The sequence below is a fragment of the Spodoptera frugiperda genome, chromosome 31 (assembly GCF_023101765.2).
Source record: "Spodoptera frugiperda isolate SF20-4 chromosome 31, AGI-APGP_CSIRO_Sfru_2.0, whole genome shotgun sequence".
Taxonomy (NCBI): Eukaryota; Metazoa; Arthropoda; class Insecta; order Lepidoptera; family Noctuidae; genus Spodoptera; species Spodoptera frugiperda.
The window spans coordinates 1,127,652-1,152,191 of NC_064242.1; positions in this window are offsets into that span (position 1 = coordinate 1,127,652).

The window sequence follows — 24,540 nt, forward strand, 5'->3', positions numbered from 1 at the left end:
CGATATGGTATGAACTGAGTTATACTGAGACAATTTTCAATTTTGAAAAATAACTTATTATCTGTTTGAAATAATACTAAGATTATAACCATTCGTAAGATCACCTCTGCTAGATCTGACGCTTATCATAACTGGTTAATAATAATAGAATATTCACCAGTCCTTTGACATTTTTTTAAATTGAAATATTGAATTTGAAATTAGAAATATGAAATATTTTACAAAAATGGAAACGTAAAAAAATCTAGATTTATTTCATTTCATCACATCGCTTTAGCACGTGCATTGTGGCGGCATCTCAATAGTAATACGAAAGCTCATCACGATGACACTCGGCACTCGGCGCGTCTCTGGGTAGTCACACCGACGCGGGGGCAGCTTACTGTTCGATTTATTATTTAACCCGATGTATATACATGTCTACAAATACTATTTACATATATCTTAAATTTTAATGTTTATCTCAGCCGTGTGGTGACGGCAGCACTGATAAAGTTGACTGCAACTTTAACGACATCGGTTAGTACGGTGGCTGGGCAACCGGCTGCCGTGCTACGTGTAGCGAGTTGTGTGATCCACACATTGTTGTTTCGGGTCTGAGTGTCATGTTTCCGTGAACTTGTATATTTGTAAACGAATCCATGACACAGAAGAAAATCTTAATGTAGGGCAACGTATAAAAAATACCTTAACAATGAAAACGTTACCCACTAGAACAAGTCTTCTCCTTATTACCTAAGTTACCAAAAAAAAAAAACTGCAGTGAGAATTCTCATATCTGTCAAGCGTGAATTCGACTTTTTAAACATCAAACAAATGTTTATCTATCCGTCTATCATTTCAATCTACCGTCCAATACTGCAATCAACACTATTTGAGAGCGCTTTGCTCAGTCCATTGAGCAGGGGTGGCGCCCTCTGTACAACGCAGGAACTACACAAGATTAAGGATTAACGCGGGACAATTTGATCGCGTGATTGAATTCGTGTTTGTTGACTTTAAATGTGTTGGTTCGGTGCTCGGCAGGGGCTGGTGTGGAGTTCGGTGTCAGAGTGAGATTTTTAAAGCAACTCTGTTAAAGTGGTGTGATTTGGTGGATAGTGAAGTGAGTGAGGCTTAAAGACTAAAATGATGTTTAGAAGTCCTGTGGTTTAATTAATTAATATTTTTTATTATTCTATTTTACTTTTGCCTCACAAAATTGTTAAGAACTGGGTTTTAAAGAAGGGAATTCGCTCTTTTATTAATCAATACAGGTATTGTTACGAAAAGCTCAACTGTATAAAATATAACACCAAGCCTCGGTGACTATTTGGCTACTGGCATGGTCCTTCGGTACAAATGTATGTTCGCAATACATATTATATATAAAGGAGTGACAAAATATTAACATTATTGATACATTAGATAACAACATATCTATTAGACCTTATAAACAAACAGAAACTTTAACTCTTAATTAACAACCCCTTACTTAAGTTTAAAGTACAAATACTTAATAAATTAATGACCCGATCTGTTGGCACCACATCCCGGGTCCCCAGTGGCGGAGAGTGCACATCGGTGCATTAAAACGCGGCCACTCCATTTAGTCAAGTGTTCGTAAGACAATGCCACCCCTGTCACTGCCCCTGTTTGTGCAATGTGAAGCTGGCATTTGTTTTACGCTAGTGATGTGTGTTGTGTGTGATAGGTAGGATGTTTGTTTGTTTTAAGTTTTTTTTTCTTTATTTTTATTATGTGTTAGTGTTTTATTGGTGTGGTTTATATGCAGGTGATGTGAAGTAGTGTCTTAAATGTATTCTGACAAATCTGTAGTTCTATTACCTGTTTTATGTTTTTCGCTTCGCATTATTTGAATATAATTGTCATCGAAACTATCCGGTCATATCGCAATAGTTAGCATCACATATTTTATTGTTACTACGTGCACATTTGATATTAAACTTTTACATTAAAACTTATCCATTTCCCGATCTTTAAAAAATTCGCAATATTCCTTGCGCGTAAGTCACCCCGCACCCTAACAGCCCCTCGGCGCGTTGACATTCTGTAACTGTCTTGTCTTTTTCTAGTGTTTGCGTGACGTCACAGAGTATTTGTTAAACAACAGCGCATTAGTGCGCCACACAACTACACGCGACTTTAAATTGTTGCTACTTAGGGTTGATATTACTGCAAATATGTGCTTACTTTGAAGGGAGTTTGAAGAATCCGGGAGTTTAAAGGGACCGTTTTGTTTAGGTAGGTGATCTTATTAGCAGTAGCAGAGAAAATTAAAGCATAACTGTGCTTTCCTTGTTTCTATTAAGGTCAAATATTCACCCTAATCCCATTACTAACTAGCTACGACTGATTTTAGAAGAAAAAAAAACGTTGAAATCATGATGATTTAGAATAGAAACCAACATAAATTATTTTAGGTTTCCAAAACATACATACATACATACATATCGTCACGCTTTTAATCCCCGAAGGGGTAGGCAGAGGTGCACATATATACACGTAATGCCACTGTACAATATACACCCACTTTTCACAATTTATGTTGTCAGTCCCATGTAATAGGTGGTGAGCCTATTGCCATATACCGGGCACATTTCCAGACTCCGTGCTACTATTGAGAAATTTTCGAAAATCCGAAAAAAGCCCAGCAATACTTTGCCCGACCCGGGAATCGAACCCAAGACCCCTTGTCCGGCAGTCGCACTTGCAACCACTCGACCAACGAGGCAGTCAGTTTCCAAAACAAAACTCCATAAATAACGAAAACCCAATTTTAGGCACATTCACGTAAATCTAGGCAGTAGAATAGAAACAGTGAAACAATACTAAGGATGTTGTTACCGACACAATGGTCCCTCCAGCTAAAACAACAGATTGCTACACAATTTGTCTAAACCTCCTCACATTGTGCCAACCGTATCTAGTGTCTAATTAACCTGACAGCCTGACACCATTGTCTTGTACTTTAACATAGCTACAGGGTAAATAGAGAGCTGTACTTGCTTTAGTATTCATAAAACAAAACTGAACAGGTTTTTCAAGAAGACTTTTTATAAAAGATACTTGGGATATTAGATATCATGTCAACAATCCCTGATCTCTCTTTTCTTCTCTTGTCTATTCAACATAAGAAACCTCCACATTTGGCAGGCAGAGTCAGAGATTCCATTTATTAGAGAGCCTAATTTCAAGGTCTCTGCTATTTTCATACTGCCTTAGTCGGCTTCAGACACCCGGAAGAACAGCTTTTACCAGCGGTTTTGTTTCTCGCATTTCCGTAAGATAAAAAATAACCTATGTGTTATTCCCGACCATAATTTTCTCATGTTCCAAATTTTATCCGAATGCCTTCAGCCGTTTTGACGTCATTACGTAACTAACATACACACACACACTTTCGACACATTTCACAAACTTTCGCATTTATAATATTAGTAGGATGTAAGTAGTATTTCGCTCTGCATACCTCCTGAATTAAAATAAAAGCTTCTGTTATATCAACCAACAAGGTAGCTTTAACACGAAATTACCTTTATAAAACCGTGTCAAGGATTTAATTACGTCTTCTTGAAAATTTGATAGCAATTAGCGTTTTCAGAGTCCATCAAATATTTAGGAGAGAGTAGCTCAAATCCCGCAATATCAACGAATTATGGGCTCATTGTAGCTGTCCACTCAACTGCCCCAATGGAACCCGGGATAAAACCGGGATTTCTTTGACTTTTCATCCTCTTTCCATCCCTTTTACACTTGAATAAAATTCTACTAGTGTGACAGAGAGGATAGATGTCTAAGGAGTCTGTCCATGAAAATTGTATGTATGTCAGTCTGTAATACACGGGGTCTTTGTAAACAAAATTGAATATTCAGTGAGGTGTTGGGAAAATCACTGTTATACCCTCTGACGGACTTACGGTAGCCCGGGGTTTATTACGTGTTAGTTTTTTGTGAATTTTGATGGAAATTGTATTCCTAACATTGGCAAGGAAAATGGTAATAGAAAGTGCATTTGTATAATCGGTATTAGAATGATGCACGTGGTCTGATGAAGTGAATTTGTGTCTACTGGTAACCGCATCTACGATGACGAACAAATATCTGAAAAAGAAAAAAATAATAATCAATTGACAGAATTAACTAAAAAGGCTTACTCACGTATTATGAATGGAAAAAATACGTGAATAACCGTGATTTTTAGTTAATTTAGTATGTATCACGATAGTTATTATAAAAATTTTTAGACTTATTATAAAAATTGTTAAAACAGTTTTAACTACGCGAGACACAATGTGTTTTTCTATTGTATCTCATATACTGACAGACAAGAGGTTAATACTAACTATAATAGCAATTTAAAATCCTAAACAAACTAAAAAACCTCCATAAAAATAAAAGAAAAGTTCACCAACACCATTATTATTACCATTAACATTATTTAACTTAATGAATTGTAATTGCGCGCCATCTATTAGCAGTAACCGAACTAACAGAAGAAACGAACATGTTCCCGAGATAATAGCACATTGTATTGTGAACATAATTAATTAGCACTCTTGTACTGCTTTTTATAATCTGATTAACGGGTTTAATGCAGTTCAATTGAAGTGTGTATTAAAATCGAAATCTAAGTTTCAAAGACGTTGTTTGTGCGTTTTTAAAGCTCTTACTTGAAAACTACTGAACTGATTTTGGTGACTTTTGTGGTTTGGTCTACGTCAAACAAGTTAGTATTGGAGAGGCCTATGTCCAGCATTGCACGAGAACAGGCTGATGATGTTGAACTAGTAACTGTTTGACGAGAAACTCGTCTAGTTTCAAGCCATTAGAAATTTTAAAGAAGTCCAGTATTACTTAGCCCGACCCGAAAATCGAGGCAGAGTTTAATCATTAATATTGTCTGATAGAAATAGGTATGGCGTTAATAACAATACTTACACGTAATAGGTCCGGACGGACTTAAGCCCTGCGAGCCCTCTGGTGAGTAGTCGCAAATTAAATTCCACTCTAGAGGCACAATGACTGACATCCACCTTTCGAAACACTGTTTTATAAACGTTAGACCATTGTCACGCCTCGGTAAAAAGTTGTAATAAATGGGTGTTCCATGTGTAGCTATTTGTGTTTAGCTCTGCTTGTCCCTTTGGAAATTAAAAGACTTCACGTTATTATCATTGTCAAAAATAAAATTTGAATTAAGTACCGGATAAGTTCGGGTTATTTTGGGCCGACTAAGGTAACTTTGATCCAAATACTACAACTAATAGTAATTTAGAACAAAGCGTGTACCTATTTCTCATTAAACTTAGAGTCAATATTTCCCCCTATGGTCAAAATAACCCGATTTTACGGTACATCAAAAGTGATTTGGATTGAGGTTACTTCCAACTGGCCCATCCAAAAAATCATTGGTTGACATTCAACCGTTGAAGTCTTCCGGTTAATATGAAGATGTGATGATTGATAATTTCACATAGGCACGTGGTTGTTACTTATAGTAGTCTAAACATAGCCAATAAAGCAACTGAATCATGCTCCAAAATTGATCGTCTCATCGAATATGACAAAGACAAGAAATTATAATAACATGAATATTGGCAAGTTCTCAACTATGGGAAACTTCATGGTGATTAGTGACCCATATGTTCGAGTAGCATGAGTTTATGTGAGAAAACTTTTACTTACCGGCTGCTTTACATTCAATGAGATCTTTAGATAAGGTTTTATAAACCTTGTTGACTAGCTGTCGATATGTTGCTAAAGAATTCTAAATCAAACTACGACTGGGTAGGTATTTCACTACTAAAATACTTGAAATACTTCCAATAAAACCTATATAGCTTCACTAATAAACACACTGACGGACAATTCAGTTTGACGTTTCAAAAGTGCCTAATTTAGGAATAATTGAAATAAATGCTTTGACTTTGACTTTGACTTTGACTTTTGAAAAGTGGACAAGGATAAAGTATAAAGATTAAAAGAAAATGTAAACGAGACTTTCTAGCTTTTTTATGGTACAAGCCGGTGAACGAGCAGACGGATCACCTGATGGTAAGTTATCGTCGCCGCTCATGGACACCTGAAACTCCAGAGCCGTTACAAGTGCGTTGGGGATTAGGAATATATGGGTTGTTGGGGAATAGAAGATTGAGAAGGGGAGTAATTGGCTAAATGTAATATGTAGCAAATCCACCTCACAAATAAAACTGCGATTCACAGACACCATTACATTCTGAACACACAAAACAATTGAATAGCAATTAAAACAATAGCTGCAATTAAACAATTATCTAATTACCATCAGAAATACAAACAAACAAATAGAAGGAATTGATTGCTGTGTAAATGTGAGTCTGGTAAGTAAGGTATAGAGTGAATTCCCATACAGATCACCATAGGAAATTGATCAGTAAATCATTGGTTGTAGTGCAAGAAACACCATTGTCGTCTACATGTCACAGATACTTTTGTTACGGGATTGTTGCTGGATATACTACATTTTTCTATAGGGTTTTCTTGTGTTTTTTTTTTTATAGTACGTACAAATTTTATTGGGAAATTGTTTCAGGTTAATAATTTGCTAATGCTAAGCGATCAAAATGTATGTTTTTAGAACAAAAACTATATTTATTTTTCTTGCATATGAAGTGCAAAACTGTTTAAGAATAAAGGACCAAAGGACTGTTTTATTGTATTTTGCGGACCGAAGGACCCTTACCTTCCATCGATTCATTTATTCATATTTTTAGACAGGTACTTTATATTAAGCCTATCTGGGCACTCAAATTAATTCAGACATGTCATCGCACAAACAAACATACACACATTACAAAACCGATATAAAACCCACCTAATTCATGTACAACAAGTACTAGACAAATATTCTCACTGGCGCAGCGCTAATCTCTTACAATTAGTAGACAAGAAGAGAGTCCCACGCCGTACCTCGCACAATGGGGAGTATACGATATAACAGTTGGCGGTAATTATCGACATTTTGTAAGAAAGTTGCGATTAATGTTGTTGAAGTATGTTGTCGGTGACATGAATTAGGTTGACGAAATTATCATTTACATTAGGAACGTGAATGATAAGATTGCTAGATTGGAAGCGTGTCCTAAAACACGAGCCAAAGTCTTCAGTCTAAATTCGAGAAACTTTAAGTATAATAATCTGTTTAAAAATATTTCTCCAGTGTCAACGTCGAATTATCAGGACATATATAGAGATATATTCTTTGGGCACTGAGTATTAAAATGTATTTCAATAAGTCAAGAAAAGCTGTAACAAATATTTTAATTCAGCTCATAACAAAGGAAATACAAAAGACATTTCAATCAACAATTCATTCCTAATCCACAAACAAAATCCAAAAAAGAAAATGCAAATGTTTTCATTCTCCCCGATTTTCCCCCGACTAAATCTGCCGGTCACCCCAAACGCGTCCAGGGGTCACCCTATAAACGTCTCAATCAATTTTCGCCCCCTAAATTTAAAGCAGTTTAATTTTTTTGCAAAATATCTTTCACGGTCAATTCCATGTCAGGTGCAGGTTGGGGTGACCGGGCCGGACTGACGGAGGTAGATGTTTGAGCCACAGGGTGCCATATTAAAGATTATTCTGACAACGGCTATTGAAATGTAATTACGTATTATGGTATTTGTATTGTTATTGTTTGTTGTGTCTTATTTGTTAGATGGGAGATAACATTGCGTGAAAGCTATTTTACCATAGTGGAGGGAGATTTTGGAGGTTGAACAAGAGAAAATATGTCAGACATAGTGCTTCGACTCAAAGGACCAGAATCGATCGTAGCTGGTAACGACCAATAGGTTATAAACAACTGATGTTAATGAAGCCACATATGTTACTTATCAATCTAAAAACAGATCAAATATTTAATTACAAACCACAAATAATAACTATTGATTCAAATGCAATTACTAAACACAAAATAGTCGACAAATTCGCGAGCAAAGGGCATCTAAATCAAGTTGCACACCAAAAGCGTAGTTAGCACGCAATGTGCCTTGCAAGGAGCCGACGTAATTAAGAGGTAACCCATATTAGTGGCTGCATCTCCGTCGGCATCGCTGCAGCTCGAAATGTTAATTGTTCAGTCGCCTACGTGACTAGGCGATAGCCTTTGCTGGGGGGGACATACTGCTTGCGTGTTTGTACGCTATACGAGTGCGTTTTCAAAAACCCAGGTTAACTCAAAGACTTGTCGGAGGTTTCTTGGTGTGTGGTTGTAATGTGATTTTTACGAGATTCTGTCTGTAAGAGAAATAATATGAATATATTTTTCAGTTTCTATCACATATTAATTTTACTATTTGATGAGAATTGCTATGTGTGGTCTAAAGTTGTGTCATTCATACTGAAAGAAGAGATAACAGAAGAGTAAAGAAATTGTTTTTCTTTCAAAATAAAAGATTTCATTAAATATTCTGCATCTTCAACATAAAAGAAAATACGTAGAATAGTTCTCCATCGTACACAGCCGTATGTGACAGGAGCGCAAACCGTTCTTACGAGGAAGTGTGTCGCATCAGATATTTTTGCTTTGTAGCACCTACATGCACAGACTAACGCAGAGATAGAGCATAGCGCAGGTTGATAAACAGATATACATGGCTACATATGTAGGTATAAGTGACTAAACTATTTCTACGGTAATTTAATTTAATAAAAATTTTAGAGAAGATTTCGTTATAATTTTAGGCATAGATATTGTTAAAGAACTACAGTATGTTCGCAAAAACTATTTATGGACGACAGGGGAAGATGATTAAAAAAACTTTATGGTAGAAAAACTCGTACCAAAGCCTTTAAAGTAGTGTACTATGCATCCAGCACGATACGACAAAACAGACCAAAACATAAGGACATGAATGCCACACCTCGATTCCATTCCCAAACAAATTAATTACAGAATTATAAAAGCAGAGACAGGCTGTAATCATATCGTATTAGTATTCACTCGGTTCCCGTTTCGATGGACTGTAATGACGCATGTTTTTACACGTTTCGTAATGAATCGTCGCGACTTGACTACCGTGCCGCCAGGCTTCGCTCGTGCTTTTTGTCACTTAATTACAGGGCCAAAGACTCAATCGCTGTCGATGTGCACAAAAAGTCTCGCAGTATCGATAATTTGTTCGATTATGATCGAGGAATATTAAGTGAATATGCAGAGCTGGACATGTGATCGGTGATATTGAGTGTTTTATTATATGAGGCTTTTAGTTTACTGTTGTTGTGTGTGAATGGTTTATGTGATGGTAAGTTTGATTGTAAAGTCTTGATGTACCTTGTTCTAAAGTAAATTTTAATACTTATTGTACTCAGAGTCATTTAATGATTACTTAAAGTATTTCTTAGTTACGAATTTGTTCCGAAAGTGAAACGTAACAACTGGGTTAAATAACCATTAAATGACTCTGAATACGGCCGTTAGACTTAAGCATGTTCCTAAATTCATGAAGCATATTTGGTAACAAGAAATTCGATAAATATACGAATAGAAGATTTAAATGGTCTTCCAGATAACCTATCTAATTATTATCACTCGCTCAAAATCAATATAACTAATGTCAGATAATGAATTTCCAACTATAACAATAGCCAATAAAATCCTAGATCTATGCATAGCAAGCACTAGCAGCATTTCCTAAGATAGTAATTACTAGTGCCAACGTAATTGACTAACAAGAGTGCAAAAACTGAGAGAACCGTGTTCGCGGTGTTACTTTCATGACATCTGCATATAATGCGGGGGAACAAAAACTGGACGCGATACGGAGAGCCGTCCTCTCTGCTGGGATTGTGGGCCTACTGATGACGGGGAGCGACAAGCTGGTGAGGAGCGAGATGGAGCTTATGAAGAAGAGTAAGGAGAAAATGTTATGTTATTAAGAGAAAATCTTTTAAATCCTAAAATTCTGTCTGCCTATGGGTCAATCTTCGAAACGGAAAATGACATTCAAATAGTACATTTTAGTTTTTTATTTAGATACACATTAAGCTTCAGTGCGATCACAAGAATAAGCCCGTTTTGGAGATTGACCCCTAAGTAAACCGTACCGCTGTATAATCTACACCTGAAAACTAAAACAAATGTGTTAATCGTAGGGTCACAAAAGCACAACTGCTTTACAAGATGTCTCTTGTTCAATACACAGATATACCAAAGGTTTTGTTTTATGATATTAGAGTCTTAGTAACTGTCGCAGTAGTGATATTAACAGCAGTGTTGTAATGTAAAATGGTGTCCAGTAAGCTGTTGGTGGTCACATTCTTGTCGCCTATTTACAATGAAACTAGAGCGTTAATCGTGCTTTGGATCTACATACTACAGTTAAGTACACTTCTGCCCATCCCTCCGGGCATAACAGGTGTGTTGCATATAACAGCTAATTTAAAACTAAACACAAACAAGCATTATATTGATAAAAACGTAGATAATAAAGCAGAGAGTACAAAACACTGTTTATTGCAAAAAGCATCCGCCATTGAGCGGCCGCGGCATAGACACGGAGCGTGGACCCGACGACATGCTTCTGTGAGCAAATTGTTTATGGTGCAAGTGATGGCGGGCTCGTAGTAATGCATAAAGTCTTATTTTTCGATTTTTAATGTGCCTAGTAACAAATTATGACAATACGTTATTTTTATTCTCACGAGAGTGCAAAGGAGATTCATGCAGACGAAGAAGTGACTTATGAGGATTTAATCGGTGTCGACTTGGTGTTCCTTAAGGACGCGTTCTTGGACCAATTCTAATATGATTGAATGTTTCTTACACTTCATGAACATTTATAGTCTTTTGGTAAATTATGTTTGCATTACCGTACCGTAAATTTATAATACCTTCACACCAGTTACCCTAGCCCTTAACTTGCAGTCAAGTTTAACCAAAAACCAGGTTCTTTATGAACTCTTTTAACCTACCAAGTTACCGACGCAAACTTAATTATGTCCATGGTTAGACTTAATTAGACGATGAATTATTAATCTGTACTTATTCTCTATTATCTTTAGCAAACCTAGCATTATCTATTGATGGGCATTCATTCTAGCATAATGCGATCACTGATCTGTCTACTAAGTGCTGATTATAGGCATTAGCTGGCCGACCTTTCATGGTAACTGTCTTGAAGATACAATTCCTTCATACTGTACTTAAGTCATCTGCATCGTTTAACGGATATCATTAAGTTGATTGATGAAGTGTTAAGCTGATTACAATTTTACATCTTGTAGAATTAAGTTTTCTTTGTTGCTGTTGCTGTCGGTAGTATGAACAGACATTCGATTATTACAGAGTCAATTTTGAGCCGTTGAAATATATCTATTTATACTCAACAGAGTGGTAAGAAAATTCATGCAGTTTCATACAATAACGAGTAGCGAAAGATCAGGCATAGAACCATTGGTTTCCAATCATCACATCAAAAGCCTAATAATTGGCCACTGCTGACCAAAGGCCTCTTCTCACACGAAGAAGGTTGGAGTATTCACCACGGCTCAATGCAGGTTGGTTATTTCAAAACAAGCCCAAGTTTCCTCCCGATGTTTTCCTTCACCATTTGTCACTGGTACCTAAGTAATTTTAGAAAAAACATAACTCGGTAAAAATCACAATGGTACTTTCCGTTGGTAGATTTTGAACTCGCACACTCGTGAATGAGAAACGTGTCACGACATTGATTTACCATGTTCCAGTGAAACACCACTTTTTTCATACTCCAGTCTCCTATCATTACCTTCCTAACACAGTATTAAGCACAAGCAATACATTAAACATTAAAGCAATCAATGTATTTGGATAGCTAGTCAGGCTAGTCATAAAAATGCACATGTGGATACAAGATCGATGTTCGTCAGTAAAATAAAAAGTGCGCAACTGAGCGTATCGGAGATCTGTTGCGAGATGGCGCTGGCGCGTCCAATATCATCGGAGCTGTTTATTGATTCTTGGAAATAAAACAAACACGGCTAAATGGAAGCCGCTGTGTGCAGATTAAGTTGTATCCTCATTGGTAGTGTGGTACAAGATGTGAGAGAAGAGCGGAATGATGCATGATCCTTGTAAGTAAGAATGTTTTCATAGAGGATTCGTAAAACGGCTTTACCTCTAACTTATACGTAGGTAGTAGAATAGGTCATTATTAAAGTTACTTTCTAGGGTTTTAGGAAACTTCATGAGAAGAATCTGTTGATTCTTCTGCAACAGAATCTTTAGTTGAGTAAGTATTATACAGTCTTTCTGGATTTTCTGCCTCGTTTTTTATGCTAGTATTGGGTTCACTTAAGATAAAGCTTCTTTTTGTAAGCTTATCTACATAGAGTAGAAAACCAATACTGCCTTTATGAAAGTTGTAATCTTCTTCGTTATATTTGATTCGACTCTCAGCTAGCGACTTTGCCAAAGGTCCTGATTGAAAGACCCAAAGACTTCCACATCTTCCAGTTTGCACCACACAGCGGTCCAGCCGGTATCGCATAGGTGTGTCGGGCGATACATCACAAGGCGCGTAACGGCGGCGCCTGCGCAACGTGGGATTTATTGCGCCGTTACCTTTAATTCGTACATAATTTAATTTGAACATGGCCGCTACGACTTAATTATGATATCTCCGGATGTGGCGTGTACCATTTTAATGTCAGATCATATAGGCTGTGAGCCGTGATGCCGTGCTCCGGCGGGATAATAAAAACGCTTGTTGGTTAAGTTAATCGTTCATCAGTTTTACTTGCATATTGTTGACTGTTTATAACAAGGTGCTAAGCCCGTGCCAACGTTACAATTGTACGTATGAATAAATTTAATATCAGACTCTGAAATAAGCCTGGGGTAGGACTCAGTGACACATCATTACAGCTGGGAAAGAAAGGAGCAGAGCTTCAGAACCTATAGTCTGAGATGTTATTTAAATCTTAAAAGCATAGCTTGCTGTCCAACATTCTAGAACAAAAGTATAAGTTAAACGTTAATTTCATTTTATACTTTGTTTGAACCTCACTGCATTGGTTTCTTATCATAATGGGACAGTATTTTAATAACCATAATATTGCAATAATAAATTATTTTCTCACTTAACGACATTCTCAAATTGTATACATTGCGAATATTTAAATGAAAATATTCGAATAAATCATTTACAATATCTGATACACGGTCAATTATAAAATGCAACGCAATTTTTTTAAACTTTGCCAGAATGAACTCAGACGTGGATTTATATGGTTCCGTACTGTCAAATGCCACTACTGCCTGCTATGCAAATGATGGTTTTTTCAGTAATTCACAAATAATTGAGGCTTGTTTTGGCCCAGGGAAGGTATTTGTAAACGCATCCATGATACAAGTGAAAATCCTGGAATTTGATAAGAAAATAATAACCGATTTTCAACCAAATTGTCTGGATCTATGATTTTAAAGGAAATTTTATATTTTAAGTGTTGGCGAACCATGCTTCGGCACATGGGCCGCTCGACCGGAGTTATACCACGGCCTCACAGAAAACCTGACGTGAAACAACGCTTGCGTTGTGTTTCGTTGTGTGATTAGGTTATCGGAGGCCCAGTCACCAAATTCTCAATCTTCCCAATCCCCGATTTCCCAATAAATATTTAAATTCCTAACCTAATAATCAAAAGGCCAGAAACGCACTTGTAACGCCTCTGGTATTTGTGTGTCCATGAGCGGTGGCGATTGCTTACCGTCAGGTGTACATCAGATGATCCGTCTGACTCTGAATGTCGCTCCTGGCTGAAACTATTATTATGTCAGCCGTTAATTTTAATTGCTGTTAGTTGCATTTCTTGCGGTACCCTAAACAGTAAACATTTTATAAATCCAAGTTTTATGAACGTTTTCGTTTCATTGCTCGGTATTAAGTGTACATTCATAGCTTCCGTTCCAGATAGCAGGCGATGGATTGCGACATTTATTTTATTGGTTATTATTTGGATTTTGTCCAACTCTTTCTGGATAGGGTTGTCATGTCAGTATTTTGGTGGAAGAAAAAATAATTTACGAATTTCTATTTACTGAATAATACCAAGATTTACAAAATAAGACAAAGGAGTTTCAATTTAACATTTCAGGTATATGATTAGTTATTTACTGTGTTGCATTAGTATCATTTTGAAATAATATAGAGACGAATTTGTGAATAAAACTAGGAGCATAATTATATAAACTTAATTAGGCTTCATTCAGAATTTCAAAATATAAATCTGTATACCTAATCTATACTCCATCCCTCGAGTCTCTTATAGCACAAACTACTATCGCAGTACCAACTAGACACATCATACACACTACAGTGAGTTCGACTCCCAGCCCTACCAAAAACCACAGGATCAGATAGCATTAAAACAAATTAGCGCAAAGAGTGAAACAAACACGATCCCACTGACTTATGTGCTGTAATTAACGGCTGCCGGCTGCATGGGCCGAGGTTCGAGGTCCGTTTGGACCAGTTCGTGAGGTGTAATGACTCCATCTCTTGCAACTTGATCGGATATCGATAAATAATTATAACCTCTGTCTGAGTCGATGGTCCAGTGGTTGATAGTGAGAAGAGTTTGGATCAGGTTTGATTTTCGGATAAGGGAAACTGAAAAAAAAATAATTTTTGACGTTTTCGGTAATAGCACGGTATTTGATATTGAGTCCAATTCTAACAAGATATGTGATATAAGAATGTGTTATATCCAAAATAATAGGTTAGGATGAAATTGAGATCAGATCATCCAACAGTAGGTAGGCAGAATTTCAGACATTTTGTCGCAAACAGATAATATCCCCTTAAAAACCCATTAATTTTTTTCTCAAAATTAATGTTGTATTTACCTTACAGAATAATTTCCCATTGAATAATTAAGATTACTATCTTCCCAGCTTACCCCCTACAAGCAAACAAGTAAAATAGTTAGGAAACAACTCAATTCAACTGCACATTTTTACAAAAACAGTGTCCATTAATCAATATAGATTTATAACTCCGCCATTTGCATGCCACTTGCGTAACCTCTGTATACCCACTTTCCAATTAGCATGCGTTCTTGAAACTATTATAATCATGCTGTTTGTTTATTTATTGGTTAATGAAGATGTGTCGAGTGGATTCGATTTCCAGAACTGACAAAGTTACTATATCTACATACATAATGTCACGCCTTATAATCCCCAAAAATACAATGTGCAAAACAACCGCTTTCTGGTGTTTTTATCAGACTTTAAAAAAGATTACAATCTTCTCAGATTGAGTTTGTGGTACAAAAACGAATAACATCACGCCCTATAATCTCCAAAAATATGCCACCACACCGACTTAAAAACAGTCTATTGGTCACAATGTGGGTCACAAAAATACTACTGAGCATACGAGCTTCTTTTGTTTGCAAACAATTAAATGTATGTTGTATGTGACATTTGACTGACGACATTTTCCAAAGGACAAAAATTGTTTACATGTTCAGGTGGTAAAATTGACGTACTTAGTCAGTCAATTAACTGTACAATTCAGAAGTTCAGTGAAACTTCCATTCAAGGGATTTAATTCTCACAAAATTTCTTCACAATCTCTACCAGACACGAAAGCTATGCCCCTTATCTCCCCATCGGAGGAACACGTTAAAATCTCCATATTCTAATAATAACTTAATGTAGCGCAAAACATTAATTAATTAACACGAACATTATCACATTTCTCGTTATCTCGTTTCGTTCTTACAAGTCATTGTTATCATTGGACATCGCAAAAAGTCCCATGTGCCGACAAAAGCTGATACACTAACATTGCTGCGGAGGAATCTGAAGGTAGACCGCTCATTAACGCTTCTCCTGTGCATCCAACTATCTCATTCCACAATCAGCCTATATCTACAACTCCCCTACATTCAATACTCAACCCAATCTCCCTATACATAACCCTCAAAACCCTTAATCTTCATATCTGAAGTCCTAGATTGAGAAAACGCTGTAACTCTCTTTGGTGTCCATCCAGTTCTGAAGTGGTCTTTATGCTAAATGCCATAAAGTTTGAAACGCAGCGGTCTGATTAAATTCATATAAGGCTTTATGACCGCGATTTACATGTGACTTTGTATTTTAGCAACGTCTTAACTGGTAACAGTTGCAATTGAATATGCAATCAAAGTACATAGATAGAGAGTTGAGTTTTGATTGGATTGTGGATGTGGTAAATCGTTTTAAGGGTGCGTCCGTATGTGTACGATGCGCGATTAGCGTTTTTGCGTCGGCGGCGTAATTAGGGCCTATCGGCGGCGCGTATGAAGACATAAATAAAATGGGTACGGTTGAATTAGCGAGCCGCTACTATAACACAGGGCGACTTAAATTTCAATCGATGGATGTAAGAACAGATTTCTTTTGTATTTATAAAGTAAGGATAAAGGATAATGTGCTGAGAATGGAGTATGTTGCACCTGTTTGTGTTCATCTCAGTTAATGATGCAGTGATAAGAAATGCACTGTTTTTGGTGAGATCACAAACGAGACACAACACTGAATTGAAATAAAATAAACATATCAGACTTTTCGATGCTCCCAGGCTCCGAATATCGAACACCTGACTCAATAGTCTCCCATACGTCCAATCAACCAGTCGTCCAGTAAAACAATGTATGAATAACTTAATAGAAATGTCACCGAGCCTACAGCACCACAATTAGCCCGGTAAGTCGTCGCCCGCAACTAATGAGTTTCCTTAACACAATTTCCTAATATTCATTATCACAATAGTATGCAAATGTCTATTAACACCTGACATTCCGCAGCCAGTGTTGCCACACTATCAATAATTAACTTTATAATGTTGCGTATGCCAATACTCAGGGTAACCACATTGTCGTTGTATTTTGTGCGAAGAAAATATAATAGAGGAATTATTATAGGTGTATTTTTATTATTTTCACTTGAAAGGTAAGGGTAATGGTAAAATGGTAATGGTAAAAATAGAATTGTCATTTTTTAATCCTAACTTACACTTACAGAAATTATACAATGGCAAGTCGTAGGAAAAAAGAAAATAACTTAAATGTAGAACCAAAGATGGATTTTATTATAACTTTCGTGAGATATACTAAATTAATTATTATGTTATCGGCTTACTCACTTAACTGTTTGACGAGGAACTCGACTAGTACACGCCACGCCATGTTCGCAGTATGCTGCTCATTATTATGAGCCTCTAACATGGCTTGAAACTAGTCGAGTTCCTAGGCAAACTGTTCGCAGCTAAGCCGGAATTTATTAATTTAGAGATGGATTTAATTCATAGGTACTTAAGAAAGTAATTATCAAGTATATGCAACAAAACAGTCCTCTATAGAAGACAAAAGAACTACACTATCTAAAACTATCCATGATTGAAACATCACAATACAAACTAAAACAATTGGTCGCATGATCAGTCTCGCCATGCAAATGTTCCGACGCGTTCCCCGTAACGCATACACAGCGCTACAAGCTACAAGCACTATCTTCCAAGAATTATTACGACCAGAAGTAGCTGAACTACCAACATTAACTATACACGAGTTATTGCTATTACCACTGCAGAACTTAGGTTTTTCTAAGGGGGTTTTGAAGCACTAAAGTGCCGATAGAAAGTAGTTTTATGAATTTGTATTTACATATTATTATACAATTTCTTGTTAGGTTCTTCCTTTAAAAGATAGTCTATAATAAAGCGTATTTATTTACATCGTAGAGTGACATTTACAAGTTCTGATTTGTAATATTAGCATTGCTTGATAAGAATTGATTTTTTGAGAAGAATGATGGTTATCTGCTATTACATAAATGGTAATCTATGATATGCATAAAACAGTAAGATTAACTAATGATATGTCTATTATAAAATTATATCAATACCCAAGGATTGGTGCAGTGTTAGAGATCAACCCCACTGAGATTTAATACGACAACAGCGCCACCTACGCACCGCAAAAAAGAGCATGCAAATTGAAACTACAAGCGTAAATCTGTTAACATCTCATCCTGTCATTACACAAATAGACTAATAGAAAACAAACAATGTTATAAATTGTATTTTCGTCTGTAAACACGCGAAATACTGGTGCATCTACATGTGCATTGTGGGGTAAAAAGTTGGCGGCATGAATTAGCGCATACACCAGCATGCAAATGGCTGCGATAGATTTATTATTGCGCGTTTACATACTGCATTTTTTAGCCTTTATTCGTTATAGTTTCCCTCTTATGTCGATGAAGTTATTAATTTTAGATATTACTTTGTAGTCGGCCGTTTATCAGTTTGATTTAGATGCGTTGCAGCCGAAACTAAGTATGCAAATGGTGCAGTAGTTTGGTTTTTAAACAGTCGTTAATAGTTTCGTGATTGAAATGTTTCCTTTGATGTTAGCACATAGGCTGTTGAACTCGTTAATTTTTCTATTTGCTAGACTTGAGGCGTTTATGCGTAACTGTGAAATAAGTATAATATTTTTGTTACTGCTATTTGTGAGTGGTTTTTCAATAAATTTCACCCTACACTAAGATTTTTTCCTGAGTCGTGGGGGTCTTTACAAACATACAATTTCGCATACACGTGACAAATAGACCGGACACCCAGACCAACAACAAATTGCGAACCAAACAAAGAATTGCTCCATGCGGGAATCGAACCCGCTACACGTTAAGCGGTAGCCGGTTTCCCAGCCCCCGCCAGCCATGCAGTCAGACTGACTGCTATTTCAGATTAATGAGCCATAGTGTATTTTGTACAAGTTCATGTTCAAGAGTGGTCTAATAGATGAGACTATGTTAATAATAGAATACAGTAAGCAGCTGCCAATTGTCACAGGAAAACTAAAACCGCTAATGCAGGTAATGTTGGTACAATCGACTAATTGTGTCCTGCTCGGGTGCAAATGGATAATAAAACTTAGGAACCTTCTTTCTATAATGACAAAGAATTAATTAGTTTGTTATGTGATTGACCGAGATACTTAAAAGACTGATGAGCCAACAAGAGTATATGTATTCGGATTTGATTCTTAGAAAACATTACTTATTACGAAGCCTATCTGCAAAATTTATCAGTAGCGTATCGATACCCAATAGTTAGAAAAATAAGTGAGTACGTAAATATAACAATAACATTTCCATATAAAACGGTAAACAGACAGTCACATAAACTTATATAAAAAATAAACCTCACCTGAGATTAACCGACACATAAAAATAAAAAGTAACAAAAACAACCAGTACTCATTATGACACCAGTGACATTCGCCGATAGTACTTCCACAGTAAATTATAGAAAACAAAACCGTATTGATTGTCAGTCAATTAGACTAAACACGTTTGGCATACAATTACCAGGGAACTAATTGTAATTAGGCTTCAAAGTAATAAGTAGGTAATTATTGTGTTACATTATGCAGTGGTCACTGATCACGTCGTAGGGGGGACTATGTTTGGTCGGACTCGTTTATTTTAAACTATTGCAATACGATAAATGTACCTATTGATAGTTTCATTATAATTTAAAGAAATAGGATTAGCAATGTATTACAATTAACATGTTTTAATATCTTGATATTTTTTATTTTATTTAATACGTTGCCTCAAACGATTTTCTCCTGATGTCGTGGGTACGTTTACAAACATACCAGTTCACATTCACATGGACACCCGCAAAACCAGAGGAGTCAACAAGTGCGTTGCCGGATCACACAGAGTACGCTCTTTTCTTTAAGGTCGTATCGGTTCAGAAATACCGCCGACATGCGGCTATTTCATTACAATAAAGATTTTGCATTTCTTCGTAATTAAATACTTATAATAGAAAATATTTATTTAAGAGATTGTTATATCGTTTTCCAATATATTAGAAGAGGGGGTGAGATGAGTCTTGAAGTATAGTATTGTCTCCTATTAGGTACAACACTACACTACTTACAATTGTCTAAAAGCAGGCGTAGGTTACGTATACGAATACAAAAACTACTAAGAATTTAAAAAATTCAAGCAAATGTTTAAATAGTTTCTAAGACACAGCTGGCAATAAAACTCTTATGCAAACAGCAAAAGAAACTAAAATACATCGCTGCAAAACAAATTCACCACAAGAATTATTTATTTAATTAAATTAAAACGTAATTAGAAAGTGAACTAATCTAATCTGAATCGCCATCAGGCATCGTGAGGCGTTAGAAATGAGATATCTCTTGAGGAAACGTCATTAGTTTAGCTTGGCAACGATTTTAACGTTCATTAGCTTAGAGCTTAGAAAATAAAAACAAGTCGCCGACTGTTCTGCCCGCTACCTGTACTCGGACAAATGATATGGAAAAAGCATCATCTAGTTTCCATACTAAAGAGTTTGTCTAGGGCTGTCGTTTAATGTGGTAGGATTAAGTTATTAGTTTTCATACATTTAGTTTTTATACATAGTACTTTTTCAAGTTAGGTAAGGATCGAACAATCAAGAAAAGTGTGTCACTGTGTGGGCTGGTTGAGTGAGTAGGAAAGTGAGGTAGAATTTAAGGTTACCTATTTGTTTTTATGGGGGAACATATTATCCAGTGTCTTCTCCCACCTTGGTGTCAGACTATTACTGACTAAAATCCACCCCGGTCCTACTCCTGCTTTTGCCAGACCCGGTTACCCGCTAGTCCATGTTGAATATTTAAAGATGAATGACGAAGAAGGGTATCGTTTCATTTACCAAGCACTATAGCCTACTACTCCTGCTCTTTAAGCCGGAGCCGCGGTAAACCGCTAGCATTCCGTAGTAGAATTTTTAAAGGTGAATGATCAAAAAGGGTATCGTAGCATATACAAAGACTATACTCTAGCTTACGTCAAGATACTCAAATAAACCTGTAAATTGTTTTAATGCATAATATAACCAAATTATACATTCGAAAGCAGATTAGCCACTTAGCCAGCCCTATGCACCGGAATCCTGTAAGCATGCACATGTGTGCATATAGATGGTTACCGGATAGGTAATTATCTTGAAAAGGACATGTGACTGCCTTTCTATCCAGCACTTAGGTAAGATCTTCATATGAATACTCTATAAATAGACGCTTCAAGTATTGGAGCTACGGCGGAATTTTTAGAAATACACTTTCTTCTTTCACTTTGTAAGAGTGACTAGAGAAACATTTTAATAACCATTATTAGTTTATTTTAAATAATAGTTAGTACATACCTAGGTGTATAAAAATATATACCTAAGCTGTGTAATCTCAGAACCCTTTTTTATGGGGAAAAATCATCCAATAACTTCTTTCACCTTGAGTGATGCGAGAGGGAATGTCAGACTTTTACTGACTAAAAACCTGCCTGTTCCTTCTCCTACTTTGAGCTGGAGCCCCGGTAACCTGTTACGTTGTCCACCGCTCCAGAACCTCAGAAACCTTACGTAGCAAACCATGGTATCATGTCTAACAGATTATGAAGAGCAGATTGCAATAACGCATGTAATGTCAACCGAATCTTACTAAGCCCACCCGAACCCGATCATATTTGAAAATGAAAATGAAAACTCGACATTGATACGAAAGTAATAACTGAATCATACGTCCAACAACACAACTAGACTTCTCTAGTAGAACAACAAGAAGTTCGTGTGAATGCACAATAAAGTATATTTCTGATAATATATGTACTCACAAACAATGACAAGTGATCGAGTGATACAGAAACAACACGCAATCGTTCGCGAGTGATACGCTGATGGCTATCGCGCAATATGGCCGTCGACTCGATCCAAACGTTACATTACCTTGCAAGACATTCGCGAAGGATTTCGGCCAGATTTATATCTTATAACTGTACCTTCATATTGATATACATATTGATCAAATGTTAGTAGCAACGATGCCCAAATAAATATGCTCGTTTGTGCCCAAGTGTTCATTTAAAATTGTGGAAGTAAATGCAAAGAATGCATTTTTCACTAGAGATAAACATAATGTACATAGCTCCAAACTCATTTTTTGATTTAAGCTATGATCTTTTTGGACATTTAAATTGATTATTTCAAGGGAAAATCACATATGAACATACTGTTTTCTCTTCTCACTTGACCTCATATTTAAAAAATCTTGGAAATACCCAAAGCCAATTTCCAAAGGATTGATGAAACACACTTATTTAGCTGGACGAAATAGAAAGACTGATCAAAGGTAGGCCGAAGGTCACACGACCTTAAGTCTTTGACTGCCAATAGAAAACTGTTGAAGGCAAATCCTCCGCTAACGTCGGTCACCGGTGACCACCGTGGCGTTTAAAGTGTTAAGTAGTCATGGGATTTTTTCAAACTTAATCATTACTTTTTGTCTTTTTTTATGGAATAGGAGGCAAACGAGCAGACGAGTCACCTGATGGTAAGCGATCAGCACCACACATGGACACCCGCAACACCAGAGGAATCACAGATTGCGTTGCCCGCCTTTTAAAAACTAATATCGAATTCCTAGGTTTCACCTAGGTCCCTGTTATCACAAGTTTAGAAGCGGTCACAGGTACATTGCCGGCCTTTTAAAAACTAATATCGAAATCCTAGGTTTCACCTAGGTCCCTGTTATCACAAGTTTAGAAGCGAGTGACCCACATGGCCGGGGGCAGCACATTGGCGCGCGACCGGCGCGGTGTAATCGCTAATTAACAAACATAACTCATCAATACGGCAATTAATACGCGGCCGACTCGCGAGCCGCTTATTTAATTAATTGCAACTGATTTTCATAAAAATCGCTATAGTGTAACAGTTTTGTTATACAGCTTATGTTTATAGAGCTGATGTTACCCCTCTCTTGATTGGTTAGCTGGTGAAATGTGGGTTTTATATGTAATCGGCTCTGTTTAATATGTATACCATAGTTATGCTATACTTTCCATCTCCACGAACCGCTATATTTTCTGAGGTATCTACTTTGATCTGCAATGTGTATTTTAAAAAATTGCAAATATTTTAGAAGCCTTTCCAAAAGGCAGGCCTTTTTTGTTCATTTAATTATACGTACTAAGTTATACTTTAAACCATTTTATATTCTCATAAATTTTAATATTAAAAGTACGTCTAGTGTTACGTACATAAATAAAACTGCAATAATCTTAATATAAAAACATCGAAAGGGGACAGAACCATATTTTACGAAACTTCAATACTAAAAAGAAAGGTGCTAATGATTACATATTTAGTCTACTAACTAAGAGAACTATGTTGCAATACACAGGACATAGGAATAATTAAAACACTTGTTAAAAACTAAATTGACATGTAAAAATAAGCGTATTCAATTCATGCCCGCACTTTATCAAGGCAATGTTTATTAACGGCTCACCCACCTGTACTGAGCACATAATTCAAAGCCCTTGCGATGAAATAATCAAACGGCCGCCATTTAAATTGACTTACAGCTACTTAACATACAACTGATGTAAAAATACTTTTCAAATTAACGCCCAGTTATAGTGAGATCAATCGATTACGAACGCTACTCCAATTTAATCTCTAATTGAATCTAAGTCGATGCAAATTCGCATAAACAGCTCTATAATGTTGCGGGAGAAGCGCAGGCGCAGGCCGTTACAACTGGTTCTGGCAGTTTTTGTCGCAGTCGCCGTGCGTCGGCCGAGCGGAGCGGACGGGAAACGCGTACGCTTGTGGTTTGGGTGCGCCGTACAGCATGACAAACAGCTGATTACTAATTATGTAAAGTGGTGATGGTTGAATGGAAACTACGTTGGCTACGTTGCACCGTTGCACTGGGAAATTGGATACCCTTGTGTATACTAGATTTCTTATATAACTTTAATCAAGTAATATTCGCATGTTAACGAATTTTGTACAAAAAATCTCCCAAATATTTGTCTTCTTTAATTTCCAAAACTCATTGACAAAATAGAAGCTACGCGTAAAAGAAACATCACTAAAACCACCTAAACCACTGGTCCAAAATGATGAACCCTTTAAGCAACGTGATTTTTAGATCAATTTTTTATGGTATAACCCGGGCAGAGGATAAAACGAGCTGACGGATCACTTGATGGTAAGCAGTCGCCGTCGCCGATAGGATGGAATTTAAGAGTTGAAAATAATTTTGCTATTATCAAATACTTAAAAAAATTTAACTACTGCTATCGAGTTCGCTTGACAGTCGTCAAACATATCATCCCAATCATCAAGAATGTTGACATTCACACATAACCCGCTACCCGCTACCGCCTTACACCAGCCGCAACCCTATTCGCTGCAGTTTTTGTTTTATTAACATTTAATTAGAAGATAAAGTTGTACTACTTACTGTTTAAATATACGTTGTCCCATTCATTATTAAAGTGTAATTGTCGTTGGCCGTGGGTGCTTGACCTTGCGGTCACTGGGGTCATTCTAAGGTCTTGTAGCTCACTTAGGGTGCGCTTGCGATGGTAGTGAAGATTTTTGGTGGTACTTGTTAGTCATTTCTGGGCAACTAGATTGTGAATATGTGATAGGGAAATAATAAAA